This window comes from Acipenser ruthenus, chromosome 19, assembly GCF_902713425.1.
Source record: "Acipenser ruthenus chromosome 19, fAciRut3.2 maternal haplotype, whole genome shotgun sequence".
NCBI lineage: Eukaryota > Metazoa > Chordata > Actinopteri > Acipenseriformes > Acipenseridae > Acipenser > Acipenser ruthenus.
Genome location: NC_081207.1, coordinates 15,983,120 through 16,002,478, shown reverse-complemented (window position 1 = coordinate 16,002,478; position 19,359 = coordinate 15,983,120). Strand labels below are relative to the sequence as shown.

General features: G+C 41.9%; 1 pseudogene; it reads left to right on the top strand.

Annotated features, from left to right (window-relative positions):
* Positions 1-19,359, top strand: part of LOC117424814 (gigaxonin-like) — a 52,830-nt pseudogene that overhangs the window by 24,934 nt on the left and 8,537 nt on the right.

Below are 19,359 nucleotides of genomic sequence, written 5' to 3'. Positions count from 1 at the left end.
TGGCTGTCGTGTGAGAGAATGTTTCTAGAAGTGGCACCCTCCCCCACCCCCTACCCCAGGTTCGTCTGCCTCGTCATTACAATATGTTAGTTTAATACCTTTTTTATTTTTATTTTTTTTTATATAATAAGTAATTTGATAAAAGCAAACATTTTACCAAGCTGTAAAACTATCAGCCTGAATGCTATATAGTGTAGTATAGTTTCAAATAAATTAAACGTCACTTTTTGATTGGTTAAGAAGTATTTCAGTTAAAATACCAAATAGTGAATAATTTTGGGTCGTGGGTTCATTATTCCTGTGTTTTTTTGGGTCGCCAATCAAAAAGTTTGGGAAACACTGTTCTATACTGTGTCAAAGGGGCCGCAAGCTCACAGAGTATTCCATTATCAGTGACACTCTTGGCATCTTGTCAAAATGTGAATAGTTCTTATAGAATGTTGGGCTATTTTTTGCTTGGAATCAGACACCTGTTTAGAAATGTTTATAACATTCTAGGAACTGTTTGGATTAGTACAGGGACAAATAGTCGAATATTCAAACAACCACTACGTGAAAATGACTGTTCATCTTCATTCATGCAACACAATTTATAAATGACGTAAATGGCTGTTTCAAAAAGGTGACATCTGAAATAAATCACACACACATTCTACTGCACTGTACAGTGTTCTTCATTTTTCTGAGGTAATGGGTTTATTGTACTCCCAAGAGTTTTTTTTTATTTTTGTGTGTATTTTTTTATTTTTTTTTGTTATATGGTAGCTGATTCAAAAATTTAAAAAAATATTAGTGTGCTAATATATGCTAGTATGGACTAATTTGGATAGCTAGACACAGAGGTGAAAGGAATTGGTATTTTCAGGGTCTGCCTGAACTAGTCTTGTGATTAGTTTCTACGTACGCAGATTCATGTGCTACTTTTTATTTATTGATTTTAGGCTAGGGTTAACTTTGGGTTAGTGCAGATTGATTTATGTCCTGGGAGGGGAGGATGGAGAGAAAGCGATGGTCTCAATAGAGGTGTACGACATCCACACCAGCATCTGGAAGACACAGTCCGACATGACCATGGTTCGAAAGGTGTGTAACATGTTACACCAATGCTGGTATTTACTGGTAATATTTTCTACAGTTGGGTCTGCGTAGTAGAAATATAGTTTAGATATAAGAAGGCTTCTTCATTATCTGTGAGGAGCACACAATGCTGTAATAATTCGTTCAACCTCCACAACCTCCAAATGTCGCCCTCTCTCAACAGGAGTCCCCCAAGGGTCAGTCTTGGGTCCTCTCCTGTTCCCTCTCTACACCCGCTCCCTGGGCCCTCTCATTGCATCCTATGGTTTCTCATACCATTTCTATGCTGATGATGCTCAGAGTTTCCTCTCCTTCCCCACCTCTGACTCCACCATCCCCTCTCGTATCTCTACCTGTCTGCCTGCTATCTCCTCCTGGATGCACTCGCATCACCTCAAACTCAACCTCTCTAAATCTGACCTCCTTTTCTTTCCCTCCTCCTCTGATCTCTCTATCTCTGTTCCTCCGGAATCTACCACACTCTCTCCCTCCTCCTCAGCTAAGAACCTCGGATTCACCCTGGACCCCTGCCTCTCTTATTCCCAGCACATCTCCACTCTGGCACGCACTTCCTGATTCTTCCTAAGCAACATCTGAAAAATCCGACCCTCACCAACTACGCCACCCAGCTCCTGGTCCAGGCCCTGGTACTCTCCTGTCTAGACTACTGCAACTCCCTCCTGGCTGGCCTCCCTGCAACCGCCACCCGTCCGCTCCAGCTCATCCAGAACTCCGCTGCTCGCCTGGTGTTCTCTCTGCCTCGCTTCTCCCACACAACTCCACTGCTCCGCTCACTCCACTGGCTCCCGATCACCGCTCGCATCCAGTTCAAGACTCTTGTACTATCCTACAGATGCCTTGACCAAACTGCACCCAGCTACCTCCAGACCCTCATCTCTCCCTACACCCCCACTCGACCTCTCTGCTCCTCCTGCACTAGAAGACTGGCTCTACCTCCTTTACGCTCCCCTGCCTCCAGAGCCCGCTCCTTCTCCACCCTCGCCCCGCAGTGGTGGAATGACCTTCCTACAGATGTCAGGACTGCCCAGTCCCTGACCACCTTCCGGCGCCTCCTCAAGACTCACCTCTTCAGACAGCAACTGTAGAACTCCTCTGTTTTTCCCCTGGACACTTATCACTCTTCCTTAAATGCGCTTTACTTGCTCTTATCTGCCCCCTATTTTACTGCATTTAATCCTGTACTTTAGATTACTGTAATCTGTCAAGTGTTATTTAATCTGTAGTATTTTGTATTTAATTATATCCTGATGCAACTATCACTGACACTGTTATCTGCTCCATTATTGAATCGTATTTTGTCATACTTGTACTTGCTAGAACCAAAGTCATTGTATTTATCTTGCACTTAATTGTATTATTACTTGTACTGTGATTCTTGAAATGTATTTGTTTACGACTGTAAGTCGCCCTGGATAAGGGCGTCTGCTAAGAAATTAATAATAATAATAATAATAATAATAATAATAATCTTTTGAAGTAAAGCATTTATTTTAAGCTTGGGATCGTCATTGAAACATCACCAGCCTGCTAATTGTCAGATTTTGCGACAACAGACAGATGTATCGGATAAACAATAGAAAGGGAATGAATTGGATGGAAAACATATCTATCGGCTTTCAAATTAAACCCTTTGCATATTATTTTAATATTATTTTATATTTGTATATGTTTATGTTTTCATATAGAATCTAAAAAAGTTAAGTTCAATATTTAAGTGTGTTACAAATACTGTCACTGCTTTTAATACAATACGTGTCTTTTTGATTTACATAGCGTGTGTTAGACAGGCCAGGCTTTGTTTTTCAGGTGGTCAGAAACAACAAATAAATCGAATATGAATGCAGGAAGCAGCAAGACCTGCACCAATACTTCTTGCACAATTAACAGGTTTTACTGATGTTTCGATAAACCAATTCCAGCTAGTGCTGTGTTACAGTATTTTGTGCGCTTCTTAAAAGTACGCACTTAAAATGAAGAACCCTAGCAGCTGTGTCACTACAAGCTGGAGAATGGCAGACCAGGTTTGCCTGTGTTGGCAAGGGAATATAATATGACAACGCTCTTTTTGCAGATTGTATGCTATGCAACCATGAATAAGAAGATCTATGCAATGGGTGGAGTGCTACGACCCAAAGACGCAGCAGTGGACAGCTATCTGCCCTCTGAAGGAAAGTAGGTAAAGCATTAAAAATAATCCTCAGGTTGCACGCAATGTTGAACTCTGGAATAATGTAGTAATGAGATTGCATTATTTTATTTTGTTAATAAACTAAATCCACCTCTTTTGGATTAGGCCAATTTCACGAATGTTTAATCCTTGTTAAGGGTTGGTTTACAAACGAGAGGAGGTCATTCGGCCCATCTTGCTTGTTTGGTTGTTAGTAGCTTATTGATCCCAGAATCTCATCAAGCAGCTTCTTGAAGGATCCCAGGGTGTCAGCTTCAACAACATTACTGGGGAGTTGGTTCCAGACCCTCACAATTCTCTGTGTAAAAAAGTGCCTCCTATTTTCTGTTCTGAATACCCCTTTATCTAATCTCCATTTGTGACCCCTGATCCTTGTTTCTTTTTTCAGGGCAAAAAAAGTCCCCTGTGTCGACATTGTCAATACCGTTTAGAATTTTGAATGCTTGAATCAGATCACCACGTAGTCTTCTTTGTTCAAGACTGAATAGATTCAATTGTTTTAGCCTGTCTGCATACGACATGCTTTTTAAACCCAGGATAATTCTGGTCGCTCTTCTTTGCACTCTTTCTAGAGCAGCAATATCCTTTTTGTAACGAGGTGACCAGAACTGAACACAATATTCTAGGTGAGATCTTACTAATGCATTGTAAAGTTTTAACATTACTTCCCTTGATTTAAATTCAGCACTTTTCACAATATTTCCGAGCATCTTGTTGGCCTTTTTTTATAGCTTCCCCACATTGTCTAGATGAAGACATTTCTGAGTCAACATAAACTCCTAGGTCTTTTTCATAGATTCCTTCTTCAATTTCAGTGTCTCCCATATGATATTTGTAATGCACATTTTTATTTCCTGCGTGCAGTACCTTACACTTTTCTCTATTAAATGTCATTTGCCATGTGTCTGCCCAGTTCTGAATTCTGTCTAGATCATTTTGAATGACCTTTGCTGCTGCAACAGTGTTTGCTACTCCTCCTATTTTTGTGTCGTCTGCAAATTTAATAAGTTTGCTTACTATACCAGAATCTAAATCATTAATGTAGATTAGGAATAGCAAAGGACCTAACATTGATCCCTGTGGTACACCACTGGTTACCTCGCTCCATTTTGAGGTTTCTCTCTAATCAGTACTTTCTGTTTTCTACATGTTAACCACTCCCTAATCCATGTACATGCATTTCCTTGAATCCCTACTGCGTTCAGTTTGAGAATTAATCTTTTATGCAGGACTTTGTCAAAAGCTTTTTGGAAATTTAAATAAACCATGTCGTATGCTTTGCAATTATCCATTGCTGATGTTGCATCTTCAAAAAAATCAAGCAGGTTAGTTAGATACGATCTCCCTTTCCAAAAGCCATGCTGACTCTCTCCCATATAGGTAATTTTCCATTTTGTCATGTAGGCTGAAAATTTGGTGTAACACATATTTTTGAAGTCTACAGCCAAAAGCATCCTAAAGGAACTTTCTTGATTCAAATTATAAAAACTCATAAGGAGTGATTTCCTGAATCCTTAACCCTGTAATGCCCAAACATTTTTTGAAATGAGAAAACCTGCTTTATTAATGTAACTAGATTCCCATCTGGCAACACATAATGTACTGCATATTACATATTCTGGATTCTGAGGCTGCATTTAAAAAAAATAATCATATAGAGGGATGGCTAAGCATTGTATCATATGTCATAGGGAAATGGGCATTGTCTGTAACACGTGTAACGTGGAATGAGCCAAAATTGTCTTGTATAACAAGTTTCTCATGGACAAGTTGCCCTTTTAATAAACCTGTTTTTTTCACAGGACATGTGTAAAGGATTTTAGCTGCTTTGATGGAGTTAATGACGGGTGTGTTGGTATGCGTCCCGTCCCCCATCCCCCATCAGGTTTGGAGCTGTAGCCTGTGCATGGGACAGGAGCTTTGTGTTTGGTGGGGTACACAGCCGGGAGCCAGACCACCCCCAAACTACTGAGATGTTGACCTGCAAATCTGAGTTCTACCATGAGGAATACAAAAGGTAAGTATAGAGAAAATGTAAGTATAGAGAGAAAATGCAGTAAAAATATATCTCAACACTTAACGTGATTTTTTATTACTGAAACGTCCCCATTGTGGTATTTTTTAAAATGTACTTAGCAGGGTTGTGTTTGTCAGTACTTGTAGGGGAGACTTTAGAAGAACCCTTAAGTGCTGAAGTGTGTGGTGTTCAGCTGGGTTTCCGCTGTCATGAACCCTGTTCTGATTGCCACTCTCAAGCACTGTGCTGTTCTAATAATTGCCCTCCACTCCCTCTGTAGCAGGTTAATTCATGTCACAGTGTGAAGAATGTGTAGTAGAGCATTCTCAGGGTAGGTGCAGTGAGCACACAGCATGGTTCAAAACAGGGTAAACATTGAGGGTAAAAAGCATACACTTCCTTTGAAAAGCTGATATTTTAACCCTTTCAGGACCAAGTATTTTTCAGTGGGATGCTCCCCCAGGACCAGGCGTTTTTTGGCTGTAGTTGACTCGCTTGCTATAAAAATTCACTAAAAATCTATTTTTTACAGTAGCATCTTGGAAATGGTGTTCTCTTTCTCAGAACACTATGGGGAACATTATTACTTCAGAAAACTTCAGAGTCCCTCCCCTATCCATTGATATGTGTTTCAAACCTGTACTGCAAACTGCGATGGCCCTGTAAGTCATCAAAACGAAGTTATTAATATTTCGGACGTTCCCTGTGTACAGTCATACTGTGTTGTGGAGGAAAATTTGAATTTAAACTGTTAAGAGACACCTTGGGGTGTACAGAAATAACAGAAACACCCAAACAAACACAGTTACAATGGCAAGCAAAAATCTACAACTGGAAAAAAAAAACATACCGTTCCACTCCCACAAATTGCAGGGATTAACAGGCTGAATTGGAACCACGAACGTTATTATAATGGAACCTTACACCGTATAGTAAATTATGCATCATGTGTGCTTTCATTGTTAACTATCTGTGGCACAGGGGCAACTTAGTTACTATTGCAACAATAAGGTTTGACTACGCTACCTCTTAAATTGACCAGGAGCAAGAGGAGCCCCGATGTACCAATATCAAAATACTAACTAAACCAATCACTTTTAATAGCAAAAATTAACTCCCAAAAGATTAAGGTTAGGTTCCCCACTCAAATCCCTTCAATTAAATGAACACTAAGGAGGCAGGTATTAAAGTACAAAAATTGATTTTATTAACAAAGATATTCAAAAGAATTATGACAAAAGACAATGATTGTTGTAGCTGGCACTTTCTCTGTAGGAGCATACACTATATGCTCTGCTATAGTGCTAGGGGGTGGTATGCTGCTTTCAGGGGCTGCGGTAGCCCTACGCTCAATAACCAATCGATCATTCTCTACTCGCAATGACTGCAACTGTTCACGTAAACTCTGGAGTTCAAGCTCCATGTCCCTAGTGGACATCTAAAAAACTACTGAGGAAGAAGGCACCAGTAACCAAGCTTTCCCTTCCCGGAGTGAACTCAATATGGTCCGTTATTAAATGCTTACAGTACATGGTGACAGAAGTAAAAAAAAAAAAACCCTTCGAAAACGGCAAACTCCGCCCTCGGATGAGGTGTTCGGTGAGTCCCACAGAGAGAGAAAAAACGCATTTTTGATTAAAAAAGAATATCGAACGCGTGCAAGTCCTTTATATCGCTTATATCGTTACCGCATTGCTCTATTATTAAAAAAGATGGCCGGCACCGGCGTTGCTAAGTAATCTCCTCAGAGTTGTCTGACTGCAAAGCTTCAGAGAAAAAAAACTAACAAATTAAAGTAGGCTATAATGGCAACTACAGCAGTTCAGATTTCACCTCCAGAAAAGTTTGACTTCTCCACTACTGGTGATTGGCCGAAGTGGATTAGAAGATTTGAACGTTTTCGTATTGCATCAGGCCTCAATGCAAAGTCTGAAGAGTACCAGGTAAACTCTTTACTGTATACTATGGGGGATGAAGCTGATGATATTTTGTGTGTCTTACCTCTGAGTGATGACAAGAAGAAGTATGAGCTAGTCAAACAAGCCTTTGAAAAACATTGTCTAGGGAAGCATAATGTTATCTATGAGAGAGCAAAGTTTAACATGAGAAGACAGGAACCAAGTGAAAGTGTAGAAGCATTTATTACTGCTGTACACACTTTGGCGGAGCACTGCAACTTTGATGCACTCCGAGAGGAGCTGATTCGGGACAGGATAGTTGTGGGCATACAGGATAGAAAACTCTCAGAACGTCTTCAGCTCTGTTGTGAGGGCGTGCTCTGCGGTACGTGCTGGCTCCGCGGCTACAGCCTCCCGTCCTCCTGCTCCTCTACGAGAAAACACAAACAAACACGTAATACAAAATAGAAAACAAAACACCAGCTCTGGCCGGTCGTCTTTCAATTTCTCAGCGCAAGGGGAGGTACTGACGTAGCTGCTTCCCCTTTGTACCCAGAAAACACCTCCCTGCAGTCAACACGTCGCCATGGTTTCTCCAATAGAGGGCTGCCCCGCAGCTGACTGCAATGGAATTGTCCTGAGTATTTGCAGCTATGCGCCCCTCCTAATATGGTTACCTTCCGGTTTCCACCTACCACCGAGGTGGCAGATCTAGGAGGCAGCATACCTTCCCCCTTACACAGCACCCTTTCTAGTTGGGAGGGAGATTTACAGCATCGACCCTTTCTCTCTCTATCAAAATGTACAAGGGTGTTTTAACAGCAAATTAGCTGTAAAAGGGAACAACAGTCCAAGAGGTCTACGTGGTTTCCAGATTATCAAAAGCACTGCTTGGGTTGCCTGCAATAGAAGCACTACACCTCATACACAGGATTCATGAAGTGAAGGAGAATTTCATTGCCAGCTATCCATCTCTATTCAGTGGACTGGAGAAACTTGATGAGCACTACAAAATTGAGCTTGAGCAAGACGCAATACCAAATGCTCTGTCAATACCTCGCCGTGTCCCAATTCCACTAAGTAGCAAAATCAGAGACGAACTTGTCCGAATGGAAAGCATGGGGGTCATTTCAAAAGTGACACAGCCCACAGAATGGTGTGCTGGGATGGTGGTGGTGCCCAAGGTTAATGGAAAAGTCAGGATCTGTGTCGATCTTACTCGACTGAACAAGTGGGTGAGATGAGAACGTCTTATCCTGCCATCAGTAGACCAGACGCTTGCAATGCTATCAGAAGCAAAGCTGTTTACAAAACTTGATGCACGTTTGGGTTTCTGGCAGATACCCCTTGCCAGTGAATCTTCTCTACTCACCTTTATTACGCCATTTGGCTGGTACTGTTTTAACAGGTTACCATTCAGCATTTCCTGTGCACCAGAACACTTTCAACGCAGGATGTCACAAATGCTGGAAGGCTTCGAGGGAGTTCTTTGCCATGCAGTCGATGTACTAGTGTTCGGATGTGACAGACAGGAACATGACAGCAGACTGCATCAGGTCCTACAGAAGTTTCAGAATGTAGGACTAACACTCAACGAAAAGTGTGAGTTTGGCAAGGATGACATGCTTTTTGTAGGGCACAGGATCACAGCAAAAGGAATAGAACCAGATCCTAACAAAATAAAAGCAATAAAGCAAATGCCCAAACCAGCTTGTGTTGCAGACGTAAGAAGGGTAATGGGTATGGCTAATTACCTTGGAAAATTTCTACCACAACTAGCTTCCTTTACAACGCCACTGAAGGAACTAATGTCTGAGAAGAATGAGTGGTGTTGGGCTGAGGCAGCTCAAAGCAGAGCTCTTACAAAGTGCTTGCACATTATTCACCAAAGGTCGAAACTAGAGTTGCAGCAGACACATCATCGTACGGTGCGGTGCTGACAAAGAAACAGTATGATGGAACGTGGAAACCCATCATCTACAGCTCAAGAGACTTAACAGATGCTGAAAAACGATATGCCCAGATAGAGAAGGAGGCATTAGCAGTCACTTGGGCATGCGAACAACTCTCCTCCTACGTCATTGGTTTAAAGTTTATACTAAAACAGACCACAAACCACTGCTACACTTTTAGGATCCAGGGGTCTGGATGAGCTTCCTCCAAAATTCCTGGGATTTCGTCTGCGGCTTCTCAGATATTCTTATGAAATCCAGCACATCCCTGGGAAGTCTTTGATCACAGCTGACACTCTATCTCAAGCACCTCTCCAAGATACACCAACAGCAGAAGATGTACAGTTGGAAAAAGAGGTCCAGGTATTTATTGATGCTGTTAGGGCTGCAATACCAGCATCTGAAGCTTGAATGCAACAGATATCAAATGCTCAGATCTGACATGCCAGCGTGTGATTCAATACTGTCAGCAGGGATGGAGATAAAAACGTGTTCTATCACAAGATGTGTCTCTCTTCTGTCAAGAAAAAGAATATCTCCACTTGGCGGATGATCTCCTGCTAAAAGGCCAGCGACTAAAAGGCCAGAAATCCTGGTAAAAATCCATGAGAGACATCAAGGCATTGCTAAATGCAGGACTCGTGCTCAGCAGAGTGTGTGGTGGCCTGGGCTATCAGTCCAGATTCGACAGACCGTTGATAACTGTGGATTCTGTCAAAAACACAGAACACCACATCGAGAACCGCTGATGTCAACTCCTTTACCTGCACGTCCATGGCAAAAAGTTGGCGTGGATCTGTTCCTATGGGAAAAGAATACTTACCTGCTACTTGTGGATTACTTTTCCAGATACATTTAGGTTGCACAGCTTTCTATTACAACATCTGAAGTTGTTATCAAAGCCCTCAAGCAAGTCTTTGTAAGACATGGAGTACCAGAAATTGTCATTTCTGACAATGGTCCGCAGTTTGTGTCCAAAGTGTTTAAAGAGTTTGAAAAAGCCTTTGAGTTTACTCACATAACCAGCAGTCTGAGATACCCTCAAGCAAATGGTGAAGCAGAAAGAGCTGTTGCCACCATTAAGAACCTGTGGAAAAGAGGTTCTGATCCCTATAAAGCACTGATGGCATACCACGCTACACCACTAGAGCATGGGTTCTCCCCTGCACAACTGTTGATGGGAAGGCAATTCCACACTACAGTCCCACAGACATCCACATCACTGAATCCTCGGTGGCTTAACCTAAAAAAGTTCAGAAGAATGGATGTGCACCCGTTACCTCCACTGACACCAGGACAGAAGGTCTGGATAACCACGGAGCAAGTTTCTGGATCAGTAGTTGATCATGCTGGAACTCCCATATCCTATCTGGTTGAGTCTGAAAAGGGACTGTTCAGATGAAACAGAATACATCTTCGTCCAACAGATCAACCGGTCAGTGATACTGCATCTCCAGTGCAACAGGAGAATCCCTCCCATGAGGACCAAGGCAGAGTCTGCTTTACCAGGTCTGGTAGGGGCTCTAAACCCCCAGAGAAATTAGACCTATAATGGGCTGTTCGGTCAAATAGTGATCAGGGAGGGTGGTAAGGTTTAGGGAAGTTTATTTCAGTTCTTAAAATAAGTGGACGCTATGCAGAAAACAGCAAATATTCTAAGAAGTTAATGTTCTGGGTTTCCTTACTAAAAAGAGGAGGTGTCCGGGGCAGGAGTTATTAGAGGTGGGCTTAAGGCTATGTGGGGGAGTTAAATAAAAAGAAGTTAACTTACTGTGTTGCAACTGGTGTCCTTCTCCGTGATTAAACGCTTACAGTATAGACAGGTTTTTTTTTTTTTTTATTGAATGCAACATTAATCATAATAATACATCAAAATACAACATGCAAAGGAAACATGTACAGTGTGAAAGATGTCAACTACACAAAACGAAAGCAGGTACAAGTTCCTTCCTTATGGAAAATTAGACAGACCATGTTTGTCACATAGACTAGTGTGTTTCCACATGGAGGTAATATAGCTTATACAATGCTTCATTGGGCATGCGTCGGTACTTTTCAGAGTACATGTGAGGGTACAATGTTTTTTGGCTCTGAAGAGATACTCGAGAACAGAGATTTTGGACATTAGCTGTGTGACATTATGCAGATGTTTGGGCGCATACAGATTATTATGCAGTGACCACATACATTTGGAACAGCAAGGTGGGATAGTTTATGTTTTATTTTTCATGTAGTGCTGATGTACACTTTAAGGCCACTATATGCCAACAGGGATGGAAATAAGGCTCACATTTTATAGCACTTTGAACCATTTCTGGTTTTACATATGAGTTTAATAAGTGTCTGCTGAACTTGTTACTTGCACACTGTGGCTAATCAAACATGTATTAAAACCTGGAATGGGTTATGTAATAGGGGTCTGTAACAGGGCGAGGAGCCCTGTACAGTTATTGTTTATTTAATTTTAGAACGGGGTCTCCCCCTCCGCCCTTGTGCAGTTTATCATTTTGTATTTATGGTTTATTATTATTATTATGATTATTGTTATGATTTATTATTGTATTTATATGACGATGAAAGCCGTGTTTTTGTTTATTTGTATTTATTTAAAAATGTATGTATATATGACGGCGAAACGCCACAGATTTTTGTTATTGTATAGTAGCTTGGATGGGTAGCCCCATCCACAGCAATTTAAAAACCTTGTGCAGAAGGTGGCTATCTCCCAAATTAATTAAGTGATTAATTTGTTGATAATCGGGAGATGGTCACCTGTATATAAACCTGCAGCTCTCTACCCTCGGTGTGGGTGTTAGGAGCGAGAGCGGAGAGAGTGAGAGAGAAACGAAACTGAAAAGTAAATACAGGATCAGTGAAGGCTACTGCCCAGCCTGACCTGGATCATTTATTTTTGTGTTTGTGATATTTTTGTGTTTTTGTTTAAACTTTTATTTTCGCTCTGTGAGCAAGTCTTTTTTTAAAAACCTTTTATTTATTTTTGTATTTGAATAAACGGCGCGCAGCCTGTCTTTTTCACTGCAGTACTGCCTTTGTGTTTTTGCTTCCTGACTCTGGCCTGACGTCACTGCACAGCCACCCTGTCACAGGGTCTTATTTCCATCCCTGGCTGCTAGTCACTATTAAGACCACTATGTGCAAGTGTATTTGTTGAATGACCTCTCTAATAATACTAACTTGCAGTAAATTACCAATTGTTAAAAAAAAAATGTCTAAAAGCATGGGTAAAACTTGATGTAATTCATCTGATGAAAAATAAAATAAAACTAAACTTGTTATAAATTAAACAGTAAATCATAAGTTTGCCTGCAAACACTAAAATAAATCAAATATGAAGAAACATGGTTAACAAGCTAAATAATTAAACGATCCAAATCCTCTGGACTTTTATAGTACCCTTATAAAAGTACCCTTATAAAAGCATAGCAAGGTGTAATAAATCACAGTGAAAGCATTGTAAAGCATGGACAAGTATGGTAAAACATATTCAAAACATGGCAAACCAGGGTAAACTATGGTAAATGCATAGCATAATCACAGGAAAACTGCAAAATTAGCATGCAAAAATACTGTGGTACAGAGGTCTGCTTGGACCTAAATTTAAAACCTGATCCGAGCCCGACCCGAGCCCGAGACCTTTGAATATTCGCATACCAGACCCGACCCGACCATCTGCACAAATATATCCCTAACATACGCTATTGCAACCAAGTACCTTCAGTGTAGCGTATTCCTGGTTGCCAGTTAAAACATAAATAAATAAAGAAAAAATCACTCTCAATTAATCATTTCTCATTTACTTTCCTAATAATCCAACACTGCATGATTTGAAAGAAGACAACAACAGGCTTCTTCAAAACTTTGTTACCATAAATAGCCACACAGAAGATACTCTTACAAATTCACATACTCATTTTGGACAAACCTATATCATATTAAACCGCTAAATTAACATTCAACAACAAATATTACACCACAGCTATGGCTTTTAAAACAGCTACAGGACGAATACATCCCCTTTCAGTGTGCCGCTGCAGAGATGAATTTCCTGTCTTTTGGCTGTCATATTTCAGTAATATTTTGCATGTACAAAGCCACATGGACTTTTATTATTGCTGAATACAACAATGTTGTAATTTTTCCAAACAGTGGATTTAGACGTACCCTTTCCAGCAACAGAACGTTCCACTGCTACACATTCTCCTGTTGATTGTTTTTTTTGTTTGTTTGTTTTTTTTGTTTGTTTGTTTTTACTCCATCAGTCTTTATACAGATGAACCCGCTTTATATCATGATTGCCATGCAGGCATAATTCGTGATAAAAAGTGTATCATTATATAAACCGAGTTTATTACGAGTGTGAGAAAAAAAGAAAACTAACTGAGCTCTCAATTACTTAACTAACCCCTTAATTGAACTAATAATTAGCTTACATGGGCCTTTTTTAAATTGTTTTTTTGCTCTTAAACATATTTCAGCTTAACTGTAAAATGTTATAAGTAACTTGAAATCTGCAAATTTTTTGACGCTGAGAACAATTAAAAAGGCCTAATTAAGCTACTTGTTAGTGTCTTCTGGTTTTCATTCCTACTTGCTAGTTTGGAATGAAAACCAGTAGACACAGTGGTCCCTGAGGACCAGGATTGAGGACCACTGTCCTAATTTAACCTAGTGGTTGCAGAAAACGATCCACTATTTATACCTGTATAAGTCATTCTTCTTTGTATATACAGTCGCCGACCAAAAGTATTTGGGTAATTAAAAAAATAAATAAATAATAATAATTAAATCCACAACGTAAGTGATTTCTATTCTTTCCAATTGTTTGATTGAAAGATATAACTTAAAGCAGAGATTCAGCTTTCTAATAAAACAACAAATTATTACATAACATACAATTAAACATACATAAAATTAAAAATAATATGCAAAAACGAATTATCATGATTGAAAACCAACACCTGATAACACCGTGTAACAATTTTTTTTTTTTTTTGTTCCTGGGTAGTAAGTGTTATTTCCTAATTGCTTATGCCTCAAAAGTATAGAAAATGGCTATTATTCCCCACATACTTTGCTTTTGTGACCAAGACAGTGATATTTTGAAATTTACCGATTTTCCAGAACATTCCAGATAGATTCAGTGCTGAGTAAACTTGGAGTAACTTCTAGAACTTTCTAGAACTTTCCAGTAATATAAATAGTAGTATAAATACAGGGGCCTTAAGCCCACCAGTTCAGTTTAGTTCCAGCTGCCTAAGTGGATACATATCTGCATTTTTCTGAGATGGCATCAAGGTCATAGGAGACTTCAAAATGGTGGCATTCCTGATGGGTCCCCAAGGCGGTTTTACCAAGTTTCCCTGCTATCTTTGCCTTTGGGACAGCAGGGACACCAAGGCGCACTACCACAGGCGGGACTGGCCACAGCGGACCGAGTTCTCTGTGGGGAGGAACAACGTCAAGTGGGAGCCACTGGTGGACCCCCGGAAGGTGCTGATGCCACCACTGCACATCAAATTGGGCCTTATGAAACAATTTGTCAGAGCTCTAGATAAGGAGTCAGCAGCCTTCAAGTAAGTACCTTCAAGACTTCTTCCCTAAGCTGTCTGAGGCAAAGGTCAAAGCCGGTGTCTTTGTCGGACCACAGATAAAGAAGATCCTGGGGTGCAATGAATTCCCCAAGAAGCTCACTAGTAAGGAGAAAGCGGCTTGGAACAGCTTTGTCGCAGTGGTTCGGGGCTTCCTGGGCAATCACAAGGCAGAAAACTATGTGGAGCTGGTTGAGACTCTGGTGAAGAACTACGGCACAATGGGCTGTAGGACAGTGGCGACGCATAGGGGGGGCACGCCTGGTCACGTGCCCCCCCAGATTTCTGCCAGGCAGTGGCTTAGCCACTGTGTTAGGATCGTTCACACTGAAACATGTGTAAGAAATTGCAATATTGTTATATTTTTCGCTTACCATTATAGCGGGGCGGACGTGGCATGGGCGGCGCTGATTTTTCTTTTCGCTCACGGAAAGAACTTTTTATTTACCGCGTTGCTATCAACCAATGAGAATACATAAGCAAGCTGTACTTGCTCAACCCCAAACACAGATGCATGAAACATATAGGCTATGATTACTGTATATGCTATATAGCCTAGCTACTACACACATAGATGTGGTAGAGGACATCTACTATGTAATGAGTAGCCTATGTATTTACATAGAATGCACTCGCCTCATGACATATCTTATTGCCAGCTGACCTCTCCAGCAGCCAGCCTACTAATAAGATTATCATTTTTCACGGATTGTGCAGCCAGCTTCATCAAGGGACGGTAACCAAGTCCATCCAGGTCTTGGAGATGGAGTGGTAAATGTACAACCTGTTATTAATTGAATAACTAAATAAATAAATCAGAATGAAAACAGTTCTAGACGCTGCTGAGAGAAAACCGGCAAAACTGTTTCAATTCCTGAGTTCGGTTGCCTACTTGTTTTCATTCTGATTATTTGTTTAGGCTACAGCGTGTCCGTCAGCTCAACTAGCGAATGTCAGTGCAGTGTGATACCAAAAAAAATGAGTGGTTGGATTTGCTGTCAATCAACCCAAGTTTTTTGTTGGATCAGCTGTTTGTACATTTTTTTTGTTTTTAAAGGCGCTGTAGTTATACAATGTAGTTAATGCAACTGTGTGCACAAGTCCCTCCTCCCCCGAACCTCCAGAAGATTAGGTACCATCGGCAGTCCTGCGTCAGTCAAAGAGTAATTACATTAGTCAGGATTTGTGAAATTAAATAAAATGGTTTGCTTTGCTTTGAACACCAAATGTGAAATGAACAACCATAAGTACGAATGAAATTATATATAGTTATTTATTATCATAATGTGAAATTGAAATCTGATGCGCATGTTAAAAGTTCAAGTCCTTTGCTTCGTATTTCCTTTTTTGTTTTCTGAACTGAATCTCTCTTTTTAACTATTTTGCACAACAGTGTATTTGGTTATTGGATCTTCTGTTAAAAAAAAAAAGTTCTTTATTTTTCGAAAATAAAACGTCAATGCACTAATAAGAAATCAGGTTGCCAATTTCACCACTGTGACTATTCACCTTAAAAAAGTTACCATTGCCACCCTCTCCCGAAAAAAAATCCTGGCTACGCCACTGTTGCCAGGGTTTATTATTTAAAAATGCGCAGTTTATTTCAAACTTTCAAAACATAATAACATAACAAAGAGTGTCTAAAACCCTTCACCGTTATATTTGTTCTCGTGTGAGACTTTCACTTTTTCAGTCAGCGAAAATATGTGCTAAACGGAGTGAATTTGAGCCCTGTTAAAATGGCAAAAAGACAGCTACGTTTGGAGTTTTTCTACAACAAAAAAGCTAAACCTCCAACGCCAGAGACATCAACAGAAACCGAACCTGACTCTTCTGTAGTTCAGAATGTTATGAACAGCACAAGAGTGTGACGATACTTCCATTTCAAACGCTCAGGTTAGTGCAGGTGTAGCTGTCTGTCGATAAGAGACTCTTGCCTGTAGTGTTGTTTGCAGCTCTCTTGATTGTGACAATCTGGCGTAGAACTGTTTGTGATGAAATATCTGGTAATGTTAGAAAGCTAGCTTAATGTTTACATAAAAATGGTTAAAATCGGGCATCGGGTTTGAGCACGTTTTTTTTTTTTTTTTTTGGGGGGGGGGGGGGGCTGTGCCCCACCAGTTTTTCAAGCCATGAGTCGCCAATGCTGTAGGATGTCCCTCAAAGTCCATATCCTTGATGCTTATCTTGATAAATTCAAGGAGAACATGGGAGCGTACTCAGAGGAGCAAGGCGAGCGCTTCCACCAGGATATACTGGACTTTGAACGCCGCTACCAAGGACAGTATAACGAGAACATGATGGGAGACTACATTTGGGGGCTGATTCGTGAAAGTGATTTACAGTATAATCGTAAATCTCGAAAAACTACTCACTTCTAAATCTTTTATAGTCATTTTTGTATTACTTTAGTATAAATACATGTTCATTTGGATTCATATGTTGTTTTTTTCTGACTTTATGTGAACGAAAAGACACAAATTCGCCCATTTTCTCATTGGAAATAGGTAAATTTCAAAATATCACTGTCCTGGTCACAAAAGCAAAGTTTGTGGGGAATAATAGCCATTTTCTATACTTTTGAGGCATAAGCAATTAGGAAATAACACTTACTACCCAGGAACAAAAATTGTGTTACATAGTGTAATTTTATAGAATAAATAAATACATAATCTTGATGTATTTTTGTTTACGACTGTAAGTCGCCCTGGATAAGGGCGTCTGCTAAGAAATAAATAATAATAATAATAATAATAATAATAATAATAATAATAATAATAATAAAGTGCTGAAAAATAAATTAGAAATTTGTTATTTAAAAAAAGCAACAAAAATGGTTAATTAAAGAGTACAGCAACAATCTCAAAATGGCAGTGATACACCTAACTGAAAAAGGAGAAACTACCAGAAAAATAGCAGAAAGACTCGGTTTACCGAAAAGCACTGTGTGGACTGTTACTGACAAACACAGGAGAACAGAAACTACTGCAACTAGCTCCAGGTGTGAAGACCAAGATTTCTGCAAAATCTGGAAGAATCGTTCGAGCAGCCCAGCAAAATCCTCGGATTACTGCAAAAGATTTGACTCAAGAATTGAGAAAAGATGCCTGCCTCGCACCGCCCAAGGATGCCTGCCTCGCACCGCCCAAGGATGCCTGCCTCGCACCGCCCAAGGGTGACTGCCTCGCACCGTCCAAGGGTGACTGCCTCGCACCGCCCAAGGGTGCCTGCCATGCATCGCCTGGGGCTGTCTGTTGCTCCGCATCGCCTGGGGCTGCCTGTTGCTCCGCATCACCAGGGGGCTGCCTGTTGCTCCACATCGCCTGTGGAGCCACCAGTTACAGGGTACGAGGGAGAAGTGGAGCTCCCGCTGCCGCCTCCATGGCCAGGAGCTCCCCTCCCGAGTTCGCCTCCGGAGGGTCCGCTGCTGCTGCCGTTGCCTCCTGAGGGTCCGCTGCTGCTGCCGTCGCCTCCCGAGGGTCCGCTGCTGCTGCCGTCGCTTTCCGAGGGTCCGCTGCTGCTGCTGCCGTCGCCTCCCGAGGGTCCGCTGCTGCTGCTGCTGCTGCCGTCGCTTTCCGAGGGTCCGCTGCTGCTGCTGCCGTCGCCTCCCGAGGGTCCGCTGCTGCTGCTGCCGTCGCCTCCCGAGGGTCCGCTGCTGCTGCCGTCACCTCCCGAGGGTCCGCTGCTGCTGCCGTCGCCTCCCGAGGGTCCGCTGCCGTCGCCTCCCGAGTGTCCGCTGCTGCTGCCGTCGCCTCCCGAGGGTCAGCTGCTGCTGCCGTCGCCTCCCAAGGGTCCTGCTTTGCCTGAGGTCGCTACCAGTCCTGCCATGCGGCAGGAAATACTGTGGCTGGTGCCCCATGAAGGGGAGCTGCCGGCCACGAACAAGGATGGGGGAGGTCAGGAGACCAGCTCCCCAGCCACACTTTCGCGGCAGGAGAAATTGTGGTCGGAGCCCCAAGGAGGGGAGCTGTCAGCCATGAAGAAGGGGGGGGGGGGGGGGGGGGGTCTGGAGACCAGCTCCCCCCGCAGCAGTTTCGCTGCAGGAGAACGGGTGGCTGTAGCCCCACGGAGGGGAGCTGCCAGCCATGAAGAAGGGGGAGGAGGTCTGGAGACCACCCCCAAAATTTCCTTGGCCAGAGGAACCGGCCTGTGCGCGGTCCACCGGGATGCTACAGCTGTTTGGGTGGGAGGAGGACATCCCGCTGTGGCCGCCACCGTTGCTGCCCCTGTTCCTGGGCTGGGACTGAAACGGGACTTTGGGGACTAAGGGGGGAGGTGGCCAAAAAGGCCATGTGTGCTGCACACAAGGAGGGGCATGTGTATATTGGTGCACTGTTTTTTGTATTATTGTTTGTGGCGCGGATAAAAGCCCTGCATATTTGTTATTGTTTTTGTATTTTTAAAAACCCCGTGAGGATGCATGACTGATCAGCTAGTGGTTTATTTAGCTAGCTGACAGTCACGCATCCTTATTAAACTCGTGCAGACGGTGACCATCTCCCGAGTTAATTCATTGATTAATTGTTGCTAATCGGGAGATGGTCACTGTATATAAACCTGCAGCTCTCTACCCTCAATGGAGAGTGTATTAGGAGTG